This window comes from Pleurodeles waltl, chromosome 2_1, assembly GCF_031143425.1.
Source record: "Pleurodeles waltl isolate 20211129_DDA chromosome 2_1, aPleWal1.hap1.20221129, whole genome shotgun sequence".
In the NCBI taxonomy this organism is placed as follows: Eukaryota; Metazoa; Chordata; class Amphibia; order Caudata; family Salamandridae; genus Pleurodeles; species Pleurodeles waltl.
The window spans coordinates 895,660,891-895,687,633 of record NC_090438.1 but is presented as its reverse complement, the minus strand read 5'-3'; the positions used below and the strand labels follow the sequence as shown (position 1 = coordinate 895,687,633).

The following is a 26,743-nucleotide window of genomic DNA, read 5'->3' as shown; positions in this document are numbered from 1 at the left end:
TGTGCTGGGGAGAGCAGCGTTGAAGGTTTTCCTTGTCTTTTTTCTATTTAAAAGACACCCGCTTGTATATTTTTAACTGCTAAACTTGGGAAGAATTTAGGAATGGGGCTGCAAATTTAACCTCTGCTCATGTAAAACGCTCCAATCTTCCAGTCGAGTTCGCACTTTATAAGTAAAAAAAAAAAAAAAAAAAGAACCCGCCCTCCAGCTTGCAGCTTTGTCGGGTGCAGACATCGCAAAGAAACAGCGAAATGCCAGAGGAAGAAACAACATACTGCCATGAGCGTAAAGCGGAGAGGCAAAAGAAAAAAGTAGTGCACTGACACAAGCGTATATGGCCGATCATGCAATAATCCATGTAACAGGATGGGTATCCAGGGTGGTAACAAAACAGCCTCAAGGCAGGACAAACCTAAAGCATATACCTAACAAACAAAAGGAATTTTGAAAGGCAGGCCAAGGAACAAATGAAAGTGATGGGCATGTGATGGGCATGGTGAAAGCCCAAAGAAGAAAATTACAGTATGTAGAGTGACAGCACATGTGCATTGCCTAGGCTCGACCTAAAAACCACCAGTGACTTTGAATCAGGCATTCTATTTAGCAAATTATCTTGTGTTTTTTAAATTCAAAATGGCTAAACTAATATGTAAAGTGGCAAACGTATGGTTCTGACATTAACGTCCTTTCATGCATTTATTTATTTAAAGAATTTACTAGAGGGGGTTTCTCAAAAAACAAAAAACAATTTATTTAGAAACTGCAAAATTGACAGTTCGCAATTAACTGAAAGAACTGCAAACCTTACATTGATTAAATCTCCCCTAAATCCACCCACACTTGTTTTTATCGTAGTGACATGTTTTAGAAGGCTTACTGTCTGGTAACAATGAACGCACTTCTAACGTGCACAGCCAGACATAACTTCCTGGTGCTCAGGCACTTCCTCAGTGGACTGCAGACAAGGGCCTGTTTCAGAGAAGAAGGAGCAGCCATCACCCACGCAAGCCCCCACTGTCCCATGTGGGTGCAGCCTCCAGTGGTGTGGGGCTGGGCTGAATATTTCTGGTAGGTCTGATTTCAAAATGCCATTCTGGTAATGTCTGTGTGGAAGAATAGACTTATATAATGCCTTGGAGGCTTTAATAACATGGTTTTCGTAGGTTTGGTTTTATTGTGGGTTTCACAAGAATAGAAACCAGACTTTAATCATACAAAATGCTCAAGGCTTGAAGAGAGAAAAAAAATATTCACACAGTTCTAAGTGTTATGAGGTTCTCAGAGGAATTAGTGATGTCTTCTGTTTCCTTTCTTTAGGTCTTCCTGGCCTGGCCACCAATGTTTCCTCAAAAGAAATGGAAAAATACCCAGGTATGTAAAGAGTTCTCATGCACCGGGATTTCTATTTCCTTCTACTGATAGAGGATTTCTCCTATATCATTTCCCAATATGCTTTACCTATCCTCTTTGGGTGATTATCCGGGGACATTCTAGTGGCTTTGAGAATTAAAAAGTGCCCAGTTGACAGTAATAGTCAAATCCCTAATCTGAATTTCCCTTTATTCTTTCTTCCGTCTTATTCTCTTTCTCTTTATCTCTTGGTTCATTGTTTTAGGTGAGGACTCCCTCATGGTTTTGGAGACAATCCCTTCCAGATAAAAACTAAATTTCACCTTGTGCAAGAAGAACGAGAGAGCAGAGGAAAAAACAACCTAATGGGAGTTAGAAGGCTTAGTTCTTAAATAATGTTCTTCACCATGTATGTTCTTGTCTGTACCACCGGCGTCTCATCATGGTGTCTCTTCCTGTTTTTAAATGGTCCTTCTTTTATTTTTAGGATACTTTCAGGTTTGGTGGAAGACAATGGGAGTGCATTTTTAATTAACAAAATATTGGGTGCAGAATTAAACCTGTAGAATTAACATTTGGCCTGAAAACGAGAAATAAATGAATTTAATTTTTCATTTCTGTGCTTTCTTAGCAGTCAAAAATGAACCAGAAAACAATATCTGTAGACCTTAGTTGAAGAATGCATCACTGAACACATTTTACTCGGTTTTCATTAGTGACCTAGGTCAGCAATGTATTACGAATAACTGTTACATTTATTTGAAACTTTTAATAGTCAATGTAGTAAAGTATATTCTTTTTAATCTTCATTGAATGAATAAAATGTTTAGTTTGAAATCATAAAAACTGTTTCTGTTTAAGTATATTGGATTGAAATGGTGTATGAAAAAGGAAATGTGATGCACACATTTGCATTAAACTAACCATTAACTTTTTCTCTTCCATTTTCTACAACTGAGAACCAGCATCCAGTAGGTAGTTTAGTTGCAATGTTAGAACATGACAAATAAAATGTTTCATAGCTGGGTTTTTTTAGGATAGATTAGTCGAGGGAAGCTGTCGTCTTCCCATCAATACATTGATGTTTGATTGGCTGATCCAGTGGCGGAGATGAGGACCAAAGTTATATGTTACAATAATGGATTGTTATAAAGTGTGTGTTCCCAGAGTAGGAGGAGAGACACTCTTTCACTCTTTTTGGGGGTTTCTGACTTAAGACTAATGTCTAGGTTTATCACAGACATTTCTCAGACTCACTTTGAGATTCTTTAAACTTGACACTTACATTACTTCTGAGGTTCTCTTTGTCTGAACTTATTTTGCTTTAAAAAAAAGTCTGAGCTTTTTAAAGCTTTAACATCTGATTTAAGAACCCTTAATGTGTTTTTCTAATTAACTGGTTAATCTCTTTACAAAACCATCCTAAGGAATTTAATTGTATGGAACATGCTTTATGCATGGTTGTGTTTACTATTGATTCTATTGATTGTAAAGTTTGTTTTCTGCCGATAAAGATTATATACAAAACATATATTAAACCTTTTTCCAACTCTCATTGACTCATAAAAGAAATGTCATTGATAAACTGAAGATAACTGGTGCTTTGATTTGCAGCTCCTCCCTACTAACATACCACAAAAGTTCATTGCGTGGGATCCAGCAGTAAGCGGAGATTTTACGTTATTTGTTCTGAGACTCCCCTAACATCTCAGGATTATTGGTGCCTTCTGCAAGTAGGTTTCTCTCTCTCCAGTTCTGTCGTCCCCAACAATCTATTATCAGGGTTTTCACTTTGGCTAGATTTGGTGCTTTAAATGGGCAGGTACCTGCACTTTAATTTAGAAAAGGGAGAGTACCTGACCTTTTAAGCATACAAGCAACATTTATAATGGGAGAGCACAGGCACTTCTCAGTAGCATCTAGGTACAATGGGATAGTGTGTACCTGCCCTTCAGTTTTCCCATTTAAATCTCTGGTGGATTTCACCTGATTCAGAAAAATACATAAAAAAAGCAGGAATAGGTCCAACTCGCATCTTTTAGCCAACAAACGATGACTTTCTCAAGAATGGGTAAAATCAAAGGCAAGATGTGAAAGAAATCACTAGGAGCCATTTGGTCACCTCTGAAGAATTATTCTAAGATGTATAAAACTCAAGATGCAGCAACAAACATACAAAAGTAACTTGTTATCCTACTGATGTTGCTTTGGAGTAGGTTTCGACTCAACAATTACTGCGGGTTTAAACGTTAGATATAATCATTAAGCAGCAAAGGCGACTCTGTCAATCTGTGAAGAAGAAAGGGTTTTTTGCAAAGTGAAATTACACTATTTTAAAAAGGACAATGTTCATGTCAGACAAGTATTTTAGTAATATGTTTCTGCACCCAGCTTAATGATGTGTTGAAATTATATAATGACCAAACCATTCATTTCTGGCAAAGGCACAAAAAAAGCCTTAAACAGTCTATAAGAAAATAAAATACTTAAGCATTGCAAAGGAGGGCTTTCAACGCCACCAGCATTCGTTTCTGTGAACTTTTGCTTTATTGGAGAAAATTGTTTGCATTAGTCTATACATATATTTCAAATATAGATCACAAGAAATGTTTTTATTTGCACGAGTTCTGCCGACTTTTATTCTCCACAGTTTTTTCATTTAATTTTGAAATCATGTAAACTAGTGCATTTTTGTCGCTCCACCTATTTATACAATCATAAATTATCTTATTGTGTCTCTTTTTCCATTGGCCTCGGGTCACTCTACTTTCAAGTTAGTATTTTCATTATGCTCAAGAAGAGATCTCGAATTAAAAACTGAATGGAAACACATTCCTGTGCTCAGTAGCAAGTTTACAACTGTTCCCATACTGGGAGAGTGCCTCGCTTTTGAATCTAAATAAACAATATGCTAATTAAAAACACCAAAAGATACCATCGCTCTGAATCAATCCAACTATTTGACCTATTATACATGGAACATAGCACACTGAGTACTAACCTAATTGTTACTCGTTTGTAATACAGAATTCATCAATACTTATAGTGCCTAAACATCAAGCTGCAAAGATCCATCATTTTAGCAGCTATGGCTCTAGCTAAGCCCTTTTGTTTTTCACTAAATGTATATGTATAATATACGTACATTTGGGGTTTTCAGTCTCACCTCTTCATACATTTGCCTGCTATTGTGCCATTCACTTATTTCTTCCACCAATACAGTACACGTCATGGGGCAATGGTTCAGCTCACTTCAGTTGTCGTCTAGTTTTACTGTGATTTACTTCACTCTGCTCTTTTGCAAGGAACACATTTACACACACAAAGCAGCGCCCTTAAGTGCAAGGGACACTAAGCCAAGGTATGTTTTTGAGAGACAAATATTTTTGCATTTAGCCATTTTTTTTTTAGATTTATGAAGGCTCAAAAACGTTTTGCAAAACTCTGACAAAACAAATACTGACAAAGCCAAAAGGCTGGTGGTTAATGCCAAACCTGCTGACTTTGCTTATGATTGTTTACGCCTGGCGTTTGTCAAGACCACTTGATGTTACTAAAATTATATGTACTACTTACTCACTGATAAGGATTTTCAGCCTGCCCTCTTCATCAACTGCTCTGTTATTGTTTCATTCGCATCTTTCTCCCTCCTCCCCACTACAGCAAACAGCATGGGAAAAAGGGTTAGCACACAAAAGCCATTTGCTAACTTCACTGTGAGTGATGGCATTCTGCCCTTTCACCAGGAGCACACGGACGCAAATGGTATTTCCCTTATATGGAAAAGACTACTATTGCAATGTGTGCATAAATATTTTTGCTTTTAGAAAATGCTTCTTTTTACAATGACAAGGGACCGGCAGCTTCCCCAACAATAACGTTTTGTAAATGCCATGAAAAGCAAGAAATTATAAAAACAAAAGGCTGGCAGTGAATGCCAGACCTATTGACTTGTTTTAATTGTAACTGGTTAACTGTTCAAATGGAGGAAACACTGCTTGGTACATATGCTGGGCTAAGTACTTATCCAGAGAATTGAGGAGCAAAATTTGGGCCCTGATTGCTCGCCCTTTAGCAGTAGCCAAAAGCGCCCCATGACCCTTAATGGATACTGTTCCCATTTGGGAATGCTTCTGATATAGGTGAACTCTCTCTCTACCTTGAGGTTGGGCCTGTGTGGCACTGTACACTCCCTCACGAGTACGGGCACTGGCCCATAGGGACCTCTCTGAGGAGCTACATACATTTTTCAAACAATAGTCCCTTTTCCATCTGTATTGACTCACCACAACACCATGTTTTAGTTGGAGATACCTTACTGATTACTCTTTTCAGTATAAGTAATAAAAATGCGGCTTTTAATTCAAAGAGGCACACGTTTGTGGGAAATGACTAGAGGAGAAAGGACATAGCAGACATTTTTTCATTTTCTGAGTGAGGGTTATGAACTTTCTTCTTCTTGAGTTTTATTATGATCACGGAGGAGATCCATTTCAAACGCTTGGAAGTAATTAATTCTATAAAGCAAGATCTACTGTAAGATATGACAGGACAGGAGTCGGAAACCCTCCCTATGTCATTATCAACCATCAAAGGCCCTCTTTGAAAAAAATAAGCAGAGAATAGAACTCTTAGCCCATGGAGAGCCTGTGCTTAAGGGAGACTCGTCTTCTTTATTTCAAATAATTAAGGCTCGGATAAAGCTCATGCTGTGGTTACTATTTCCAAGTGATTTCTGCATGTCACTTTAACAAACCGTATATTACAGCCATTTGTTATGCATTTCTTCTACATGGAAACATTCCTAAATAATTTCTTTAAAACATTCTAACCAAAATAGAGAAGTCAGGGGGGACAAATGGTTCCACAAAACAAAAACTAAGGTTTAACCCACCTTCATCAACTACTGCATCCCAATAAAAGAATACAACTATAAAGCAGACTTATTCAACTAGATTTTCAAAATTATTTATTCAGACTTGTGGCCTGGCCACACAAGCCCTTGTGAGAGCATAGTCCTCTCAGCCTTTTCTGGTCAGGATTAAAGACAGTTTTAGCTGTCTATCCAGCATCCTGTAGTCAACAAAATTAATAACAACACTACGCATACACACACATATGTATAAATAAAACCTACTGGCGGTCACCAGTAGATAGTTATAGTTAGGATCTAGTTTCCATAGGAAAAGCATTTTTTTTTTTGTTGCTAATAACATTGGTGTTGTCTGACAAACTTTTCAAAACTAGTTTGCCAGTAACTTCAGCTGTAAAGTTTTGGGGTGACTCGTCAAGCAGGGCTTAAAAAAAGGCAGTGGTCCCCAAAAATTTTTTCTGCTTGCAATTTCCCAAACGGATTTTAGACATGACACACCCTGGTCCACTGAACACAATTACACCAAATGTGACAGAAAGCTAGATCTTGATCCAGATCTTTTTGTAATTTGGTAGAAATCTGTTCAGTAGATTTGGAATTATTAAACAAAAATGATTTATGTATATCTAGAGATGCAGATCCACTGTGGTGGATCCCTGGATTCGCTTGCCAGCAGCTGGCTGGCCACAACCTGACAGGATAGTTGCGGCTGACACTTAGTCTATCGGCATTCAGTCCGGAGGGTGGGGATAAAAATAAAATAGGATATAAGGGATCAGGATAAAGGTAGCCTGCCCCATACAACTGATGGAAGGGTCTCGATGGGACGCCTCATGGGCAAGAAATAGACCAAATACATTTTGTTTAGAGGAGGGGGGCACAAGGATCTGTCGATCCTCTGTGGTGCTCAGTGCCGCCCTCTGTGTGAATCTGTGATGGATCTGTGGACCCAGAGCCCAAACAAATGAAAAGTACAACCACTCACACGCCATACAACCACTCAAACACCCACTCACACATCCATAGACCCATTCACACAGTAATTCACACCCATACACACACACTCACAAACCCACAAAGACACCACCACACCCTTTCACAGACCCACACAGCCACTAACACCTACTCACACAAACAGCCACTAGCATACCCACTCACAGACCCAAAAACCACTAGATCCACTCACAGACCTAAACAGCCACTGACATACCCAGTCACATACACACTCGCAGACCACAAAACCACTACCACATCCCATCATAGACCCATAAAGTCTCTCAGACATCCACTCATATACCCATTCACATACCTACTCAAAGGCCCACTCACACCCATTGATACATACACACCCACTCAAAGACCCACAAAAGCACTACCCAGACCCTGTGAGTCCCATTCAGCCTTTCATACACCTATTCACACACACATTCAGACACTCCTCCACTCAAACACCTGTAAAAGCACTACCACCAATACAGCCACACACCCACCACTCAGTCATTCACATACTCACAGCCTCACTCAGACCCACAACACCACTACCAAACTGACTCAAGACTCATACAGCCACTCACACACCTATCAACTTGAATGAAATTCTCACCATGTGAGGAGGGGCGGGCCTTAGAAGTGGCAGGGCCTTGTGTAGAGAAGTACTTAAGTGGCACTTTTGCCCCCACCCAGGCCCCCTCCTCCAATAACAAAAAACTTGCTGAGGCTGCTGCCGATGTACTGGATGTTTTCATGCCCACTACTCAATGTCAGCAGTTCAAAGCCTCCAAAAACAAGCCAAAAACCACTGTTTAAAATGGTTTTCAGCTTATTTTCCTTGCCACTGTGTGGTATCGGCTCTTGAGTAGGTGACAATGTGATGGGAGCACTCAATACCACTACCACACCTCCCATCACAGGCCCACAAAGCCACTCACACATTCACACACACACACACACTCCCAGACCCACATGTACACATGCAAACAGCCACTTACACACCCCGTCACAGACCATACAGCCACTGACACACCCACTTGCGCAGCCATGTTCACATGCATACAGCCACTTACGCACCCACTCACAGATCCACACAGGCACTTACACACCCACTCACACACCCTTACAGCAACATCGGATTTGTTGCTGAACCGCCCACACTATAACAGGCAGACGCCTTATTTGTCCAGGGATCCATGGCAGATCCAAGTGAGAAGTTAAAAAAAACAATTTGAAAACAAAAAGAACCAGTGTTTGGAAAAAGGTTTAGCTCTGAAAAGAGCCTTTGTGTTTATTATATTTAGTTGAAGAACAGGATGCAGTCTTTTAAGCTGCTGTGGAACATTCTGTTGCCCATGTCTGTGAAGTGGACTCAGTTTGATATATACCATCCACATTGAAGCTTACTTTATGGTATATGAAGCACATGTTGTGGTCCCAGAGTAATGCAGAAATTGTTTTATTAATATGTTTCCTGGATTTCTCCATTTGCAGATGAAAATTGGTTGACCACTTCCAATTCTGTCTTTGGCATATGGTTGAGAACACCAAGATAGTATGTCTGAAAAGTGTCAGTAATTTACCAAAGGTATCCTTCTTTAGGATTTTCAGTCCTACCAAGTAATTGTGCCTAGGTCATTTGCCACCACAGTGCACACTTAGAAGGTCTGGGTGGTGACAATCAGCAATGCTTTGACCAAAGGCCTCTCTGGCCATCCAAAGTAATGTCTACATTAGGTAAACCAAGGTCCCTGTCAATTCAGCTCTTTCTAACACTCTCTCTGGTGGCCCAAAAAATAAATCTACGGCCCACAATCTACGTTCTGACCATTTTGGAAATAAGCTGGAGAAGCATACAGGAAAAAACTGCAGCAGAATGAGGCAGTTTTGGAGATGAAAGGCAATTAAAATGGAGGACAGCAACTAATACAAACAGAGCATATTTGATTGGATGGTGGAGATGTGTAGGGAACTAAAATTAGGCAGTGACGTTAAAAAAAAAACAACTAACTCTGTGATTGGCTTTGGAAAAATAAAAAAAAGTTATGTTGTTTGGGATATGCCTGAAATTGCAAACAGCTAACCACACCTGCTACAGTTAATGTGAAGCTAGTATACTGCTGAGAGAGAGTCTTGTGAACGTTTGACTACTGGTAGGAAGAGACTTTTGGAAACACGGTTACTATGGAAACTGAGCTAAGAAAAGTGGCAGAAGGGAACAAAAGAGACTGCAATGTGAAACTGAAAAGCAGACTGGTGTACAAAAATTGCTCAGTAAGAAGTGTATGTCTTGTAACTGACAATATTTTACAAACTAAAAGCTTTTAGGGGCTGCCATGTGGATCCACTGTGCAGCACATGGGGGGTGCACTAAGCCCCACTGGTGAATGCTGACCCGCAAAAAACCCTACTGAATTGGGCTTCTTTACAGGAAAAAAGTTGGAAAACAACAAAGATATTTTACAGGTAAGTGAATTACGCTGTACTATAAAAAAGTATCCTTAAAAAGATGATTGTATGTAAGCTGAAAGAAAATGTGTAGCTTCTACACACTAGAGTAAAAGGAAAAACAGAAGATGTTAGATGAGAACATTTAGTAAAAAAATAATAGTGAGCATCAAAGAGGAAGGGGAATTGCTATCGTGAAAATATAGTTGTTTTATTAAGTCCGTATGATTGAATGTTTTTGAAATTAGATGCAAGTGCTTTGTTATGGTATGCAATTTAACAGTATATAATTTGCACCAACTCAAACAATCAGTAAGGCACTTACACACCCAGTTACAGTCCTACAAAAGCACCTATGTACTTACTACTCATATAGACAGTCACTGACACACTTACTCAAATAACCATAAAACCATTTACACACCCATTTACTCACCTATTCTTCCACTTACATAGTCATTCCAGAGATGTGACTCCAAAATAACTGATTTAGGGTATGGTTTGCAATGTGGATGGGCAGAGACCTAGTATCCAATAAGAAGTTGATGTCTTGATATGTTCTTGGAATGGCGTCGGAAATGTGGTGGCAATGCAGTGGATCATGGATCCATAAAATGAATATAAAAAAGAGAAAGACTTGCTGTTTTGTATTTATATAAAGTCTACATAAGTTACCTCACATTGTTTTGTTAATTGTTACCTTTAAACTGTATACTAAGAATAAGTGTGTTAATAAAATTTTAAACTTGTGAAAATGTATAATAATGAATTGAATGTCTGGGAGAAATTGTAGTACATTTTATATTAAAAAAGTGAAATTCACAAAAAAAAACAAAGGTTAGAAGGATGTTTTAGTTAGGAAATGGAATTGGAAAAACCTTATAAATCCAATGAAAAAAACAAACCCCTACTTGGACATAACGATGTAAGACAGTTTGAGCTTAACGAAAATAGGCAAGTACCAAAACCAGCTTCGTAAGTGTCATCAATCAGTGTAGCATCAAAAGCAATGTTAACATAATGCACTCAAAGTAGCCCAAATGGCGACCCATATGACATCCTTTAGAGAAATATACTGTTAAAAATGCAGACATTGTTTGAAGTGTGGTGGAATGTGCAGAACCCTCCACTAGAAACAAACATTTTCAATAAATGCAATGTGTCGTCCAGCCGGTGCATGAAGCATGGCCACCATATGAGACGGCAAACCTGGAGATTCTCAGGAGAAACATAATGGGGGAATTTCCCTCTTTAGATGGGGTGAAGGCATGCCTAGGGTAAATAATAGATGTATTATGGTGACAGAACATCTGATTGCATTTGGCATTGCCATTGAAATCTTGCTAAAGGTAAATCTGTCAACCTGAAAGTTGTGAGTCACATTCAAGAGAATAAAATTATAAATGGGCTGGAGTTTATCTTCTTTTTATTCAGAACCAGTACAGAATTTCAAATTCATATACTATAAGTCCTTTATCCAAGTTAGTCATGCAAGGAAAAGCTGTTATTGTAATTTTAGTTAAAATTTGAGTTATGCTTCAAAACAACACAGAAATTTGCAACTGAGCCACAATGATAGCATCTGAGCTGTTTATTTTCACATTAGGCCTCATTGAAATCTTTTTGATTCCAGTATATGTTAGATATATTTAAATAAAACCCTGAAATTCCCCAGTTATACAGAACTGACATAAGTATAATTTGCACAGACACACATCTCAGACATCACTGATGCAATATGTACAGTCATAAGCAGTGCATCATAGCAGCCCGATATAGACTTGTACTGCTTCCCTCCCGTGTATGTTTTTGTTTTTTTGTAGTTGTTTTTCAGGACTGGGCAGGGTTCCACAATTGGCAGCTATAATATTTTTCTTCATGATGCAGCCACCAATCACATCTCAGTCCCACTGGACCAAGGAATCACATTTTTTTCCTGTGGGACTCCTGCAGCAACAGGTATTGCTAGCTTTTAAACATTTATTCCTCTAAAATGACTGAACCGATTTACACCAAATCACAAAAAGCACTGTTTGTGGATATTTAGCTTTCTGCCAAATTTGGTGTAATTCCATTCAGCTATTTTTTCTCTATCATGGTCTAATTGTTCCTATGGAAATTGCATGGGGGTAAAAAAAGGTTTTTAGGGACGCCCCCTTTTTTCGGCTCCCACTTGACATTGTAGATCCCTGGTACTCAAAGTATGCCCGAGGGCCACATGCGGCCCTTCTGACCTTCACATGCGGCCCCAGCTGAATGTCTGCACTGGGCTGCTGTTTACTTCAGAAAGCACTAATTTTCAAAAAGATTTTAAATAACTGGGAGAGCGTTTACTCACATACTAAATAATCTAACGGAAAAGGAGCAAATAAGGTGCCTGCAAAACTTAACTTTATGAACACAGTCATTTTTCATTACATCTTGCAACCAACGTGTAAAAATATGGTAAAATCACTTCAGAATTCAAAAAAGTATAATTTATTAACATGCAGAAGTGTTACATCTTAGTTCACCAGAATAGATAAGTGCATTAATAACTATTTTATTTAAAACTGATCATTTTCAAAAATGAATGTGGAAATATTCCTGCCTCCTCACACCCTGACAACAATGCCAATAGTGAACGAAGAGGCAAGTCAGTTGCCACGTGGAACCCTCTGGATGTTCAGGGTTGTTATTTTAGATGGACAACATTATAGTTTAATAAATCAAACTCAAGAGGTTTGTATAGCATATATCCAGAACTCATGTATTTCAAGGTGATTTTTGTCACAATGAAGAAAAGGGAGGCATAGTGAAATTAGGCAAATGCCTAGGATCAAACAATTATGTCAAGTGGGGAAGCTGGTGTTGATCCTAGGTTTTCTGGTTTCACATAGTGCAATTCTATTTCATTTCATTTCAATTCAATTCAATTCAATAATCAAGCTACTTCCTTTTTAAACTTGCCTCTCCAAAGGTAGCAATACTAGCCAGAAAGGCTTACCCTAAGATGCCATTGAGGGATAGCAGTTCAGCTACAGAATAACACAATATTGTCAAATCTACAGCTCTTCAAGAGACTAGGGGATTAATTTAGAGGGCAGTATGGAAAAAAAACCTCTGAAAATAACTATGACTCACTGGCCAAACAATGTATGTGATTAGCTTTTGCTACACCCACCTTAACCACCTACAAACCCCCACTCCCACTGTGCTGGCATTAAGGATTTCCCAGGGCACATCACAGACCACAGCTTATGGCCCCTGGGGAAATGTTTGCGAGTAGCCATATTGTAGACAGTCAATCAGATCTTATCTTTTGATCTGCCTGTTCCGCAGGAGTCAAGTGCTGCTAGATAGCTCTAAATTCTGAACCTTAATTTCCCCTAAAACCTACTGGACGGATTTACACCAAATCCTAACAAGTACACACTCTTGATAAATATCTAGCGTTTTGCAAAATTTTATGTAACTCCATTCAGCTGTTTTGGCTATAGCATCGTGCAATGTTCCTGATAGAAATTACATGGGGAAAAAGCAGTTTGGGACCCCCATTTTTCTGGGTTCCTGCTTGATGGATCACACCAACATTTTCCAGGCTGGGGGTGAGGTGTATAAACGTTGTCCTTGGAAAGTTTCATGAAGATTACACAAACAACACCTAATTTATTATCAAACAAAAAAAGCTTTTCCGATGGAAACGCAGACTCATGCAAACCAATGTAGTAGCTACTGTCACTTTGTAACATATATGAATATATATGTATATCTTCAACTACTTTACTCACAGCACAACCAATGGGATACCAATGCTCGTAACAACTTGTGCAGGAGCAGAGATTTTTCTGATGAAATTTATGATTATTGATCTTGATGAACTAATGTGTGATTTATCTGATGATTCCTAACAAAACGGGTGACTTTTGTGAATGGCCACCATACTCCATTTTGTTTTCTTTCTTAGGCTAACTGTAGCTAACTTTGCAGTTGCTTCTCATTGCTCAATGCTTACTTAAAAGAGAGTGTGTTTAATAGTTTATAGACGTGTGAATAGCTTCTCCTAGTGGAGTTTTGTGTCATGACTTACAAGGTTAGATTTATTAGGTCATTGCCAGAGTTTGACTGTCCTATTGTTTAGAAAATGTCACTAACGTGTGGTTTCTTCCTCGAGGATGGAAGTAGATGCAACATAGTTAGATGTTTCCTTCTGAATCTGAGATGTTCGAGCAATAGAGCCACAGACAAGATGGAAGAGAAGAAGAAATAGTTATAATTGTGGTTAGATAATGATGTCGTCAATTATTTTTAGTTATCTAACAGTAGTTTTATTGGCTGAATGTGCAACACCCCATGTCCTGACCAATCGTGAGCTTTGTAAAGATTAATATAAAGTTCTGTCACTTACTCTTTGAGCAGATAGAAAAAGGGAGAGAGCTATTGGCAGACTTTACGAGAATTTCCAGAGACTTTCCAGTGATATAGACAAAGATAGAATTAATGGGGAGTTTTCCAGTCATATAGACCTAGGGGATTTATAGATCGTTCCTATTGATGGTGTCCCCTTACTGAAGCAATGTTTCTGTTATCTTTTGGGTAATGTATAAATTGCCATTATTATATGTTTATTTGGTTTTACAGGTACCAGCTGCAACTCATGAATTCATTGCTGCATAATAATATTATTTTGTATAACCTGAGTTAGTATGTTTTTCTAAATTTGTGTTTCTAAAACGTTTACATGAAGCCCAACACGTTAATGCTAATCAGTGGTTAGCGAGGGAGTTTATCATTACATGCTCATGATTTATATTGACATTCTTTGATCTATTGCTTAAATGTATATTATCTTGCTGTCACAGATTTTGGTGCTATTAAGTTGTGTTACAACTCTTGAATTAATTTGTTTACTTGCTTCGATTAAACTCAGATATATAAGGTGTTCTAATCAGCCATTTATGATACTTTATATGTATCATTTGTGTTTGACAATTATTTTAGTGACCTTAGCATTGTTAATATAGGGTAATACATTTTACAAATCTTAATAAACTGGTGTAGATATTGTAGTGATATCAGATTGCCAATTTCTTGTTTAGTGATGTTTATTGTGATGAATATGACATACACTATAGACATCCTCTATAATCAATGTCGGGTCGGTCCATCGGTCTAAGGCATGAGATCAACTATTTTGGTCTGAATTAATAGCTAGGATTTCTCAATGCTACAGCACTTGCTATCTTCATCCTACTATTTTGGCAGCTGTCTTTGACTTAAGACTCAGTAACTGTGCTCTCACTTTATAATGCATGGCCTATATCACTCTTTTTGTTCTGAGTAGAATCCAGTAACGTGAACCAGGCTGAGAACTACATGCATAAAATGCCAATTATTTTGTGTCCCTGGCCCACCAATCTTTTTTTTTATTTTTTATTCTGCGGTTGGTCAGCAGACCATCAAGACAGCATGACTTTTGTGATGCCTGCAAAACTGCTTTTACGATGTCAGCCCATTTTTGTAGATTATGTGGAATGAAGAAGCCCATCCAATTTTAGCAACTACCACAGTAGCTCTTGTGATTTAAGATGACATCAACGCAAATATGGAATTTAATGCAAAGAAGCACTGCTCTTGCAGACGAGGGCCATTTGTAAAACGAGATATCACAAACCAATTTGGAAGATTAAATGACTTTCATGAAACTGCTTTGAAAACGCATTGAAACAATGAAATAATGCAATCTTGGTAAAGCGGTGTAATGAAAGATCAGGGCTACAATACTGCTCAAAAAGCTTTATATTTATAAAGAAATAATACCATCCTCATTTCCCAGCCCACTCTAAGTGTTTGAACTGTTCGGATAATCTCAATGTTATGGAGTACTTTAATATTCTAACTGTGATGTAATCTCTAATAAATTAGAAAACGAAATATGAAAGAAGTATTAAATGTAAGCTTAGTAGATTTCCAGAATTGATCATGATATTTAAAGGCGTTCCAATTTGTTAACAAAATGTAGCGTTTCGTATCAGACATTTGGAACGACTACAAGGAGAAAAGGCCTCCACCGTAAAGAAACTGGCATTTTAATACGCTGCATCAGCAGTTAGACTCACAGCGAGCAATGAGCTTTAAGCCAGCCAGCCCTTGGAAACCGGTTCCTAGCATCTACTCAATACTACTTGCCAAGCTAGTAATAATCTTCACCTTAATGCACCGAGTGCCAGAGGCAATTTGTAGGTAAGGGTTGACCCTGAGATGATATTTGGGAGGAGCTGGTCGGTTGCAGACAGCCCTGCATGGGTGGTGCTGCTACATCTATCTTCCCGTCTACCTTTCTGCACTGCCTGAGATGTAGTGGCCAATCCGTCACTAAAGATTGCAGTATAGTTTCCAGGCACTAGACCTACATCAGGAAGCAATGGTGAGCAGCAAATGCATTATTTTGAGGGGTGGAATAGAGCGGAGAGTTCAGATGCAGTTACCACGAACATAGTACGTTATTAGCATACGGTTCAGGCAATGTTGCATCTTTAATTAAAAGTATTTTTAAAGTTTGAAACGTACAAAGATTTAACAGTTACGAAAATGTCCCTTTGCTTCAACACATGTCCTGTGGACAATGCATCTCTCAGTAGTATGCCTGATTAAATTTAAGGCAGATTACACTATTTATTTTAGCTGCAGGGTCTAGTGGTGATGCACAAGTGCTGCCTCGTCTCCAGACCAGCTGGTTCTGTGCAGGATGCTCGAACAATGTGCATGTTGGGTGTGTCATGTAGTTGCACGTGTTTCAAGTACACATACTCAAAGTTCTCTCTATGCAGTGGGAGGGCCGAAGCATGTGGCTGGTGTATCTTCTACACTCTTGAGACTCTTTGGAAGAGGGCACGCCACAGTTCAATGCAGTTTCCTAAAGTAGTTATCTGTGAGCTGGCCTTGTGGGTGATATTCAACCTTAATTGTTTGCCCGGCACTTGCCTTGAACCACTCACAGATTGTCAGAAAGTCCTCATGATGTAGAGAGCAGACAACACTGACAAAAGCTCTCTTAAGGAGGAAGAGCTTCTCTGGCAATGAATCTCCAATCTCAGGAGCATTTCCGGCTACAGTTCGTCATCTTCATAGCGGCACACAGGCTGTGGCTTCTTTGTTATAAAAGCTGCAAGGCAGATTCACAGAACACTAGGTAGTCTACTACATTCTGCCATTCAGCCTGTAGCAACAACGTGCTTTCTCTGCAGTCTTCAGAGTCTCTCCTGACTCATGGGGAAGGACAGACATTTTCCTGTCCCTTATGCAATCCTTCTCTGGATGAACTCAGATGCGTAGATTTTACTGGCTCACAGGTTTGCTTATATCCTTTGAGGGCAGCTTTTTGGTGGCCTAACCAAAACATATGTAATCAAAAATGGGTTCAAACTATCTTAAACAACCTTGAGTTTGGCCTCTTTGGATCTAACATCCTATAATATTCTCAAAGGGTTGGACCCTTGGGTATGGCAAAAACAACAAAAAAAACACAAAAATATCTGAATAAATAGTTTATTAAATTCACATAGTCCTTCAGCCAATCAGGCACTTGATTATGATGCTCAGTCCTCTTCTGATAGAGACAGAGGACCACAAGCGGCTGGGGTTGACATTTAGTAGATCTATTTTGTTCAGCAATCACATTGGCCTTGCCCTTGGCCATAGTCCTTGAGAAAGGAATGCTTCTGTCAAAGCCACGGGTAGAACTAAACAATCATGCCTGACCAAGTGAGATAAATACAAACAATATCTCTCTTTTCAATTGAGAGGTCTGGTAATCAGTGCTACAAATACAACAACCTAAATATGTTACCTGGGCACTGAGGGGCGAGGAGCAAATAGCCAGGCCACTGCCGAAACACACTATGGGGGTCATTCTGACCTCGGCGGTAAAAGCCGTTTACCGCCGGTCAGAAGGCCGCCACAATCCCGCCGCGGTTAGCCGCCACGGACATTCTGACCCACAACTGCAAAACCTCCAAAAATCCAACTTCCACTGCAGTCCGCCACATCAGCGGGCAGTGGTAAACTGGAGATGACCAAACCTCCACCGCCACGCCAACAGGAATACGCCCATGCAATTACGACCCGCAAATCCACGCGGCGGTCTTTCAAACGCAGTAGTCCATTGGTGGTACACACCGCCGCGGTCAAAATACTCACACCTTTACAAAACTCTACCACATTGGACAATGTGAAAGGCACACACCTGAAACACATACACACACCACACCCACACACCCAATACAATATAAAAGACACACCCACATCACCCACAAACCCCTACTAACAAAAATCAGAGACGAAGGAGAGAGAGAAACATCACAGAATAGAGAGCTACATCACACAGAGGCACACTACACCATCACACACACCACATAGAAGCACAAAGCACCACACACCAACACACACATCACCACATACAACACCCCACACCTCATACACACCACCCCATGGCACCCCAAAGGCACCCACGCTTTTCGGACCAAGAACTCCGGGTCATGGTGGAGGAAATTATAAGAGTTGAACCGCAGCTCTTCGGCTCACAGGTGCAGCACACCACCATAGCCAGGAAGGCGGAGCTATGGCAGCGGATCGTGGACAGGGTCAACGCGGTGGGACAGCATCCCAGAAATAGGGACGACATCCGCAAACGCTGGAACGACCTACGGGGGAAGGTGCGCTCGATGGTCTCGCGACACAACATTGCAGTGCAGAAGACTGGCGGGGGACCACCACCCACACCACCCGAATTCACAGCATGGGAGCAAGAGGTACTAAACATCCTGCATCCTGAGGGCCTCGCTGGAGTATCCGGAGGAATGGACTCTGGTAAGTACAAGCTCAACTACTTCACCCCCCAGCATGCTAAGCACCACCCCCAACCCCCCATCACACATCCTCCCTGAGAATGTCTCTCCAGCACAACCAACCCAACACCAACCCCTGCATGCCACCACAAACTATGGACACCCATCACCTAAGCATGACCACTGCACATACCCCCCCCCCCACAAAACACCCTCACAACACCTCCCCCAAGGGAATGCCAGCACTGGGGGACAAGGGCACCCATAAATCGCACGCAATTGCACACACAGAAACAATAACCATACTCTCTTACCCCATGCAGGACCCGAACGACAACACACCGGTCAGGAGGGACCAGAAATGTCCATCCCACCCCCGGAAGAGGCCCCTAGTGATGACAGCAGCTCTGTCGACCTGGAACCTGATGACCAGCCCGGACCATCGGGGACCTCTGGACAGTCGGTTCCCCTCAGGCAGCCACAGGCCACTGCAGACCCAACCCCCTCTGGGAACAACAGCACAGCTCCCACCCAGCGGGCCCATGCCTCTGTCTCTAGGACAGGTCAATCAGCGGTGTGTCTGCCACTACAGGGCACCCAGGGTAACCCACCACCCCAACAACAACAGGGACCTGGGGGCAGTGGTAGTGGGCACACCGTCCAGGGGACAGAGGCCGGGGGAAACAGGGCAACTCGGAGGGCTGCTGTGCGACAGGGGGGGGGAGGAGAGGCCCAGGGAACCCACTCTCCAAGAGGCCCTCACCACCATCATGGCAGCCTACCACCACTCACAAGAGACGATGGCGACGGTACTGGCCAGGTTCCAGGAGATCCAGGCACAGCAGGAGGAACGCTACATGGGGTTCAGCGAACAACTAACCAACATCTCTACCGCTATGGGGAGCATAGTCCAGGCCCTCAACCGTATAGAGGACACGTTTCGGGACCATGTGGCATCACACAGGGCCCCTGTCACTAGCCCGGAACAGGAACAGCCTACCACCTCCGCCGGCGCTAGTGGACAGGAGGCCCCACCACAACGACAGGCCACCAGAACCCCACCTCCTGCTGAACAACAACCACCCCGCAAGAGGAGCCTGAGATCCCAAAAATCGACAGAGTAGGATGTCAAGACCCCCGCCAGCATCAGATACCCCCTGAAGTCCTCCCACTGTCCCACATTGCCACCCTGTCAAACCTTGAACTGCCCCTGCTCCATCCTTCCACAGGCATATGGACAATGCACCTGTGAGACTGAGAACTGGACTCCGCCATGGACATTACTCCACCCCCACCCATCACCGTTTGACTAGAATGTACCATCATCTTACACTAAAAATAAATCACTCATTGCACTGAAATCAATCAGGACTCAGCCTGTATTATTTACAAATGTATAACACATTACATATCAATTACGTTCTGTTAACTTTGTGCTGAACACATACCGAGGTCACTTAGCATTAGTCCATGGGCTAACCAAGCAGAAGTCACGCAGTGGGTCATACAGCACTGAAAAGGGAACGGAAAATCAAACATCAGTTTTAAAGTTCTGGGGGGAAATAGACAAAGTTGAGATGCAGGAGGCTTTCAGGAAATGTAAAATGGCATGGGTGATTCTTACCTGTGTGCTACTGAAAATACTGTTCTATTACTCTGTCCCTGTTGTCTGTGTCGTCTTCTGAGTCTTCCTCCTCTTCACTCTCCGCAGGCTCCACAGCAGCTTCAACACCACCATCTGCACCATCCTCCTGCAGGAAAGGAACCGGACGTCGCAATGCCAGATTGTGAAGCATACAGCAGGCCACGATGATATGGCACACCTTCTTTGGTGAGTACATCAGGGATCCCCCTGTCATATGCAGGCACCTAAATCTGGCCTTCAGGAGGCCAAAGGTCCTTTCTATGATCCTCCTAGTTCGGCCATGGGCCTCCTTGTACCGTTCCTCTGCCCTTGTCCGGGGATTCCTCACTGGGGTCAGTAGCCAAGGCAGGTTGGGGTAACCAGAGTCACCTATTAGCCACACACGTTGTCTCTGTAGCTGCTCCATCACATAGGGGATGCTGCTATTTCGCATAACATACGCGTCATGCACTGACCCAGGGAACTTGGCATTTACATGGGATATGTACTGGTCAGCCAAACAGACCACCTGGACATTCATCGAATGGTAATTTTTCCTGTTTCTGTACACCTGCTCATCGTCTTTTGGGGGCACCAAAGCCACATGGGTCCCATCAATGGCACCAATGATGTTGGGGATATGTCCAAGGGCATAGAAATCACCCTTCACTGTAGGCAAATCACCCTCCTCTGGGAAAATGATGTAGCTCCGCATGAGTTTCATCAGGGCAGACAACACTCTGGACAAAATCTTGGAAAACATAGGCTGAGACATTCCAGATGACATGGCCACTGTTGTCTGGAATGACCCACTTGCCAAAAAATGGAGGACTGACAGAACCTGCACCAGAGGGGGAATGCCTGTGGGTTGGCGGATGGGGGACATCAGGGCTGGCTCCAGCTGGGCACACAGTTCATGTATAGTGGCACGGTCAAGTCTGTAGCGTAGTATTATATGGTGTTCTTCCATTGTCGACATGTCCACCAGCGGACGGTACACGCGAGGATTCATCCTTCTCCTCGGAAGTCCCAGCGGACGGTGCCTAGGAAGGACAACATGGAGCACCGAGTCAGGCAAACCACAGGTACGTTCACACGGCTTGCACAGTTAAAGAATCGCAATGCATTGAAAGGCGTGTATGTGTGGCAATGCAAGGCCTAGGCCTGTGTGACGCAGTCAAATTTAAGCCATGTGGGCCCTTGAAATGGCGGCTGCCTGACCTGTGAAGTGGGACAATGGGATGTGAGGTCAATGCGCTGGCGTGGCACACCGTGGCGGTAGGCGGTCGAAGACCGCTGTACGAAGTCGTATTGGTTAACATTGAACCCTATGGGATTCAGGAGCCAATGACGATGTGCGCCGGCGGTCGCGGTACGCACCGCCGCAGGCGTGACCGCCATTTTCTATCTGACTAATCACTCGAGACCTGATCATCCACAGGAGAGGACCTATACTGCAAGTGCTGCTGTGAACTCGGTCTGGAAGTGACAATGGCTGCTGCGACTGGGGAAAGGGCCCCTGCCTTCACGTCTGAAGAGTTGGAGAAACTTGTGGATGGGGTCCTCCCCCAGTATGCGCTACTCTACGGTCCTCCAGACCAACAGGTGAGTACACTGAGTGCTCCTTGAATGGTCTATGCCTGTGTGGAGTGGGGTGGCTGTCAGTTGGTGGGGTGGGGAGAAAATGAGGAGTGCAACGCACGACAGATGTGAGAATGGGCCACATGGCAAGGTTGGGGAGGGGGGGGGCATTTACTCCATACATGCAGAAATGTGACGTTTTCTCTTTCCCACCCTGTACATGTCAAACAGGTGAGCGCCCATCAGAAAATCGATATTTGGCGTGCCATCGCCAAGGAAGTCCGGGCCCTGGGGGTCTACACCAGACGGGGCACCCACTGTCGGAAGAGGTGGGAGGACATCCGCCGCGGAACCCGTAAGACCGCAGAGACACTGCTGGGGATGGCCTCCCGACTTAGGAGGGGTGCCAGTCGTACCCTGACCCTCCTGATGTCCCAGATCCTGGCGGTGGCATACCCTGAGTTGGATGGGCGCTTGAGGACAGCACAGCAGACACAAGGGGGTGAGTATCAGCACATTCTGCTATCCTTACGCGCAGTTGAGGCGTCTGGGTGGGGGAGGAGGCCTGTGTGTGACAGTAGGCCAGGGCGCTTTCCGTAGTGTAGTCCCCTCCCTTAGACATGGCCCTGTGCCCCCGCCCCCCACCTCTGTAGGGTGCCAAGTGCAGCTATCCATGGTCCTCCATCACCCATGTGCGCGTCTGTTGTCCCTAGACCTGTTGGCCTAGTCAGAAGTACTGAGTAGTATACCCCAAGTTCGCGGCTTAGTGCACGAGGCACCTGTGTCTGTCCTCTCCGCCAAGGGTATTGACAAGGCATACACTCAACGTTGTTTTATTTCTCCCCCCACCCTTATTCTTTGTTTTCTTGTGCATTAGCATCATCAGGCGGAGGAGAATTGGCGTCGGAGCACGAGGGAGCTGCAGGTCACCAGGCCCCGGTGGGCACTGACACAGACACCGAGGGCACCAGTGATCCGGAGGGCGAGGGGAGCACCACAACGGGGGCCGGTGGAGACACCAGCGACACGGACACGTCCTCGTTTGGGAGCTCCCTAGCGGGGGCGGCAACATCTGTGCCCCCCGCAACAACAGGTACAGCCGCCACCCAGCGCACCAGCACCGCCCTCCCAGCAGCCCCTCAGTCTTCGCTCCGTGCCCGTTCACCCAGGAAGGCGCGCGTCTCCTTCGCCCCAGGCACCTCAGCCCCTGCCTCTGTTACCCCTGCTGCCCTCAGTGCGGAGCTCATTGACCTGGTGAGGACGCTCATTGTTGGGCAGACCACCCTTTTGAATGCCATCCAGGGGGTGCAAAGGGAGGTGCAACAGAGCAATGCCTACCTGGAGGGCATTCATTCGGGTCAGGCTGCCCATCAACGAGCGTTCACTTCTCTGGCCTCAGCACTGACGGCAGCCATTGTCCCTGTCTCCAGTCTCCCTCTTCTGACTGCCTCCACCCTTTCTCTGTCTCCTGTTCCTCAGCCTATCCCATCCACACCATCAGACCAGCCTGCACACACCTCAACACCCAAGGCCAGCTCATCCAAACATAAGCACCACAGAACACACAAGCATTCACCCAAGCAACACCCAGATGCAGACATACCAACATTCACTCCCACCTCTGTTTCCCCCACCTCCTCGTCTCCCTCCTCCCTCCCTGTGATGTCTACACTGACACCTGCGTGCACACCAACATCAGCCAGTTCTTCTATCACCAGCACACCCTCCACTACAGTCCTCACACGTGCAGTCACCACCCCCCCACTGCCATCTACACGTCCCCTGTGTCCTCTCCCACTGTGTCTGTCACCCCCTCTTCCAAGACACATAAACGCAGGCAGCCACCCAAGCAACAGCCAACCACCTCACGACAGCCTACGTCCCAGTCACCTGCACCCAAGGACAGCACACCTGACTCTCCTACAACCACATCCTCTTCCTCCACTTCTATCACCACTACTCCTACCCTTTACCTTGGTCCAAAGAAGTATTACCTCTCCAATGTTGACCTCTTTCCCTCCCCTGACCCACCCCCTCCATCTGGGAAAAGTCCCAAAGGCACCTCAGCCACCACCAGCCCAGCTGCTAAGGTACAAGTGGTGCATGGATTATGGAGCCCACCCTTTGGCGGCAGTGACACTTCACTGAGCAGCAAGGGGACTGCCAGCCCCCCCCAGGCAAGAGGACCCGGAAAGTGAAGGGCCGCCGTGAGCGGACTGAGACGGCTGCCCCCAAGGAGGTAACTCCGGCCACTTCACCTGCCACAACAGCCAGGGGAGGCAAGGGCCCGAGAGCCCCATCTAAGGAGCGGAAGGGCAGCAGGGCGGAGAGGCCAGCCAGCAGGAGCGCGGAGCAGGAGGGCCCCACACGCCCCATCCCGCCTGCAAGGGACGACACCAAAGGGCCCAGGACTCCGTCTTCGAAGGGGCCTGACACTGCACGTTCGGAGGGCGAGTGAGCAGGTTGTCAAGGCCAGGTCTGACTCCCTACACTGACTGGAAGAGCACCGCTGAACAGGGCCCCGCCGTGCAGAAGAGCACCGCTGAACAGGGCCCCGCCGTGCAGAAGAGCACCGCTGAAACAGGGCCCCGCCATGAAGACAAGCACCGCTGAACAGGGCCCCGCCATGCAGAAGAGCACCGCTGAACAGGGCCCCGCCATGAAGACAAGCACCGCTGAAACAGGGCCCCGCCGTGCAGAAGAGCACCGCTGAAACAGGGCCCCGCCATGCAGAAGAGCACCGCTGAAACAGGGCCCCGCCATGAAGACAAGCACCGCTGAACAGGGCCCCGCCGTGCAGAAGAGCACCGCTGAACAGGGCCCCGCCGTGCAGAAGAGCACCGCTGAACAGGGCCCCGCCGTGCAGAAGAGCACCGCTGAAACAGGGCCCCGCCGTGCAGAAGAGCACCGCTGAAACAGGGCCCCGCCATGAAGACGAGCACCGCTGAACAGGGCCCCGCCGTGCAGAAGAGCACCGCTGAACAGGGCCCCGCCGTGCAGAAGAGCACCGCTGAACAGGGCCCCGCCGTGCAGAAGAGCACCGCTGAACAGGGCCCCGCCGTGCAGAAGAGCACCGCTGAACAGGGCCCCGCCGTGCAGAAGAGCACCGCTGAACAGGGCCCCGCCGTGCAGAAGAGCACCGCTGAACAGGGCCCCGCCGTGCAGAAGAGCACCGCTGAACAGGGCCCCGCCGTGCAGAAGAGCACTGCTGAACAGGGCCCGCCGTGCAGAAGAGCACCGCTGAAACAGGGCCCCGCCATGAAGACAAGCACTGCTGAACAGGGCCCCGCCGTGCAGAAGAGCACCGCTGAACAGGGCCCCGCCATGAAGACAAGCACCGCTGAAACAGGGCCCCGCCGTGCAGAAGAGCACCGCTGAACAGGGCCCCGCCGTGCAGAAGAGCACCGCTGAACAGGGCCCCGCCGTGCAGGAGAGCACCGCTGAACAGGGCCCCGCCGTGCAGGAGAGCACCGCTGAACAGGGCCCCGCCGTGCAGGAGAGCACCGCTCCGCTGGGCCCTTCCTGTCAAGCACTGCTCCGCTGGGCCCTTCCTGTCAAGCACTGCTCCGCTGGGCCCCGCCGTCTCATGCACCGCTCCGCTGGGCCCTTCCTGTCAAGCACCGCTCCGCTGGGCCCTTCCTGTCAAGCACCGCTCCGCTGGGCCCCGCCGTCTCAAGCACCGCTCCGCTGGGCCCTTCCTGTCAAGCACCGCTCCGCTGGGCCCCGCCGTCTCAAGCACCGCTCCGCTGGGCCCTTCCTGTCAAGCACCGCTCCGCTGGGCCCCGCCGTCTCAAGCACCGCTCCGCTGGGCCCTTCCTGTCAAGCACCGCTCCGCTGGGCCCCGCCGTCTCAAGCACCGCTCCGCTGGGCCCTTCCTGTCAAGCACCGCTCCGCTGGGCCCCGCCGTCTCAAGCACCGCTCCGCTGGGCCCTTCCTGTCAAGCACCGCTCCGCTGGGCCCCGCCGTCTCATGCACCGCTCCGCTGGGCCCTTCCTGTCAAGCACCGCTCCGCTGGGCCCCGCCGTCTCAAGCACCGCTCTGCTGGGCCCCGCCGTCTCAAGCACCGCTCCGCTGGGCCGTTCCTGTCAAGCACTGTTCACGGTTCACTATGCCCACCATGCATCCTCCATGACCAGTGGACTCTGTTATCCACCTGATGGACTGTGGCTTTGCACTCCCCAGGATGGCACAGTGGGCAAGCCACCCACTGTAGAGACTTTGAGAGACTGTGGCTTTGCACTCCCCAGGATATGTCAGTGGGCATGGTGGCCCCTTCGTGGATCTGGCGTCGTGGACTCATGTGGCTGTGGTGCCCCTCCCTTCCCTTCCCCCTGAGGTGCCTGTAGTTTTGTCACCAGATGCCCCTGCAGTGTTCTCTCCAAAGGACTCAGGTCTCCTGTGTGGGCTTTGCCCTTGTTTCGCTACACTTTGGCCCACGGACATGATGAATTCGTAAGATGTGCAGGACTACTTGCTTCAGTTATCCACTGCTGTGTAAATACTTTTTTTTAATGAAATATTTTTTGATGGTTGAATAAGACTTTTCTGCAGCTATTTTGTACATAAATATTTATTCTCAATTTGGTTATGTCATTGTATTTTTTACGGGTGTTTGGGTGGTGTCACTGTGAGTTGTTGCTCTGCATTGGTGTGTACATCTTGGGGGGGGGTGGGGGTCGCATATGTGTGTGCCCGTAACCTTTCGCCCTCCCCCCTCCCGTGTGTCGTAGGTGCATTACTCACCGTTGGCGTCTGCGCCGGACTTCGTACTCGTGGTAGATGAGAAGGTAGACGAGAGCAGGTAGTATGTTTAATTCGGGTTCCATGCTGTCCTCCTTCCTCGTGGAGTGCGTAGAAGTGAGCGTTTTCCCGTTCGTAGTCTGTTTCCGCCGTGTTTTTATCGGCGGTGCTCCCGCCCCGGAAAAGGTGGCGGATTGGTGAGTTGTGATAGTGTGGGCGGTACATTGTCTGCCGCCTGGCTGTTGGCGGTGACCGCCGCGCTGTTTGTCGGTCCCGCCGTGGCGGTCGGAGTGTTAAAGTGGCGGGCTGTGT

At 45.5% G+C, this 26,743-nt stretch overlaps 1 protein-coding gene across 14 annotated transcripts in view; it reads right to left on the bottom strand.

Moving 5' to 3' along the window:
• PTPRM (protein tyrosine phosphatase receptor type M) overlaps positions 1 to 26,743 on the bottom strand; it is a 1,480,454-nt gene that overhangs the window by 995,207 nt on the left and 458,504 nt on the right. The gene's annotated exons all lie outside the window — the stretch shown is intronic.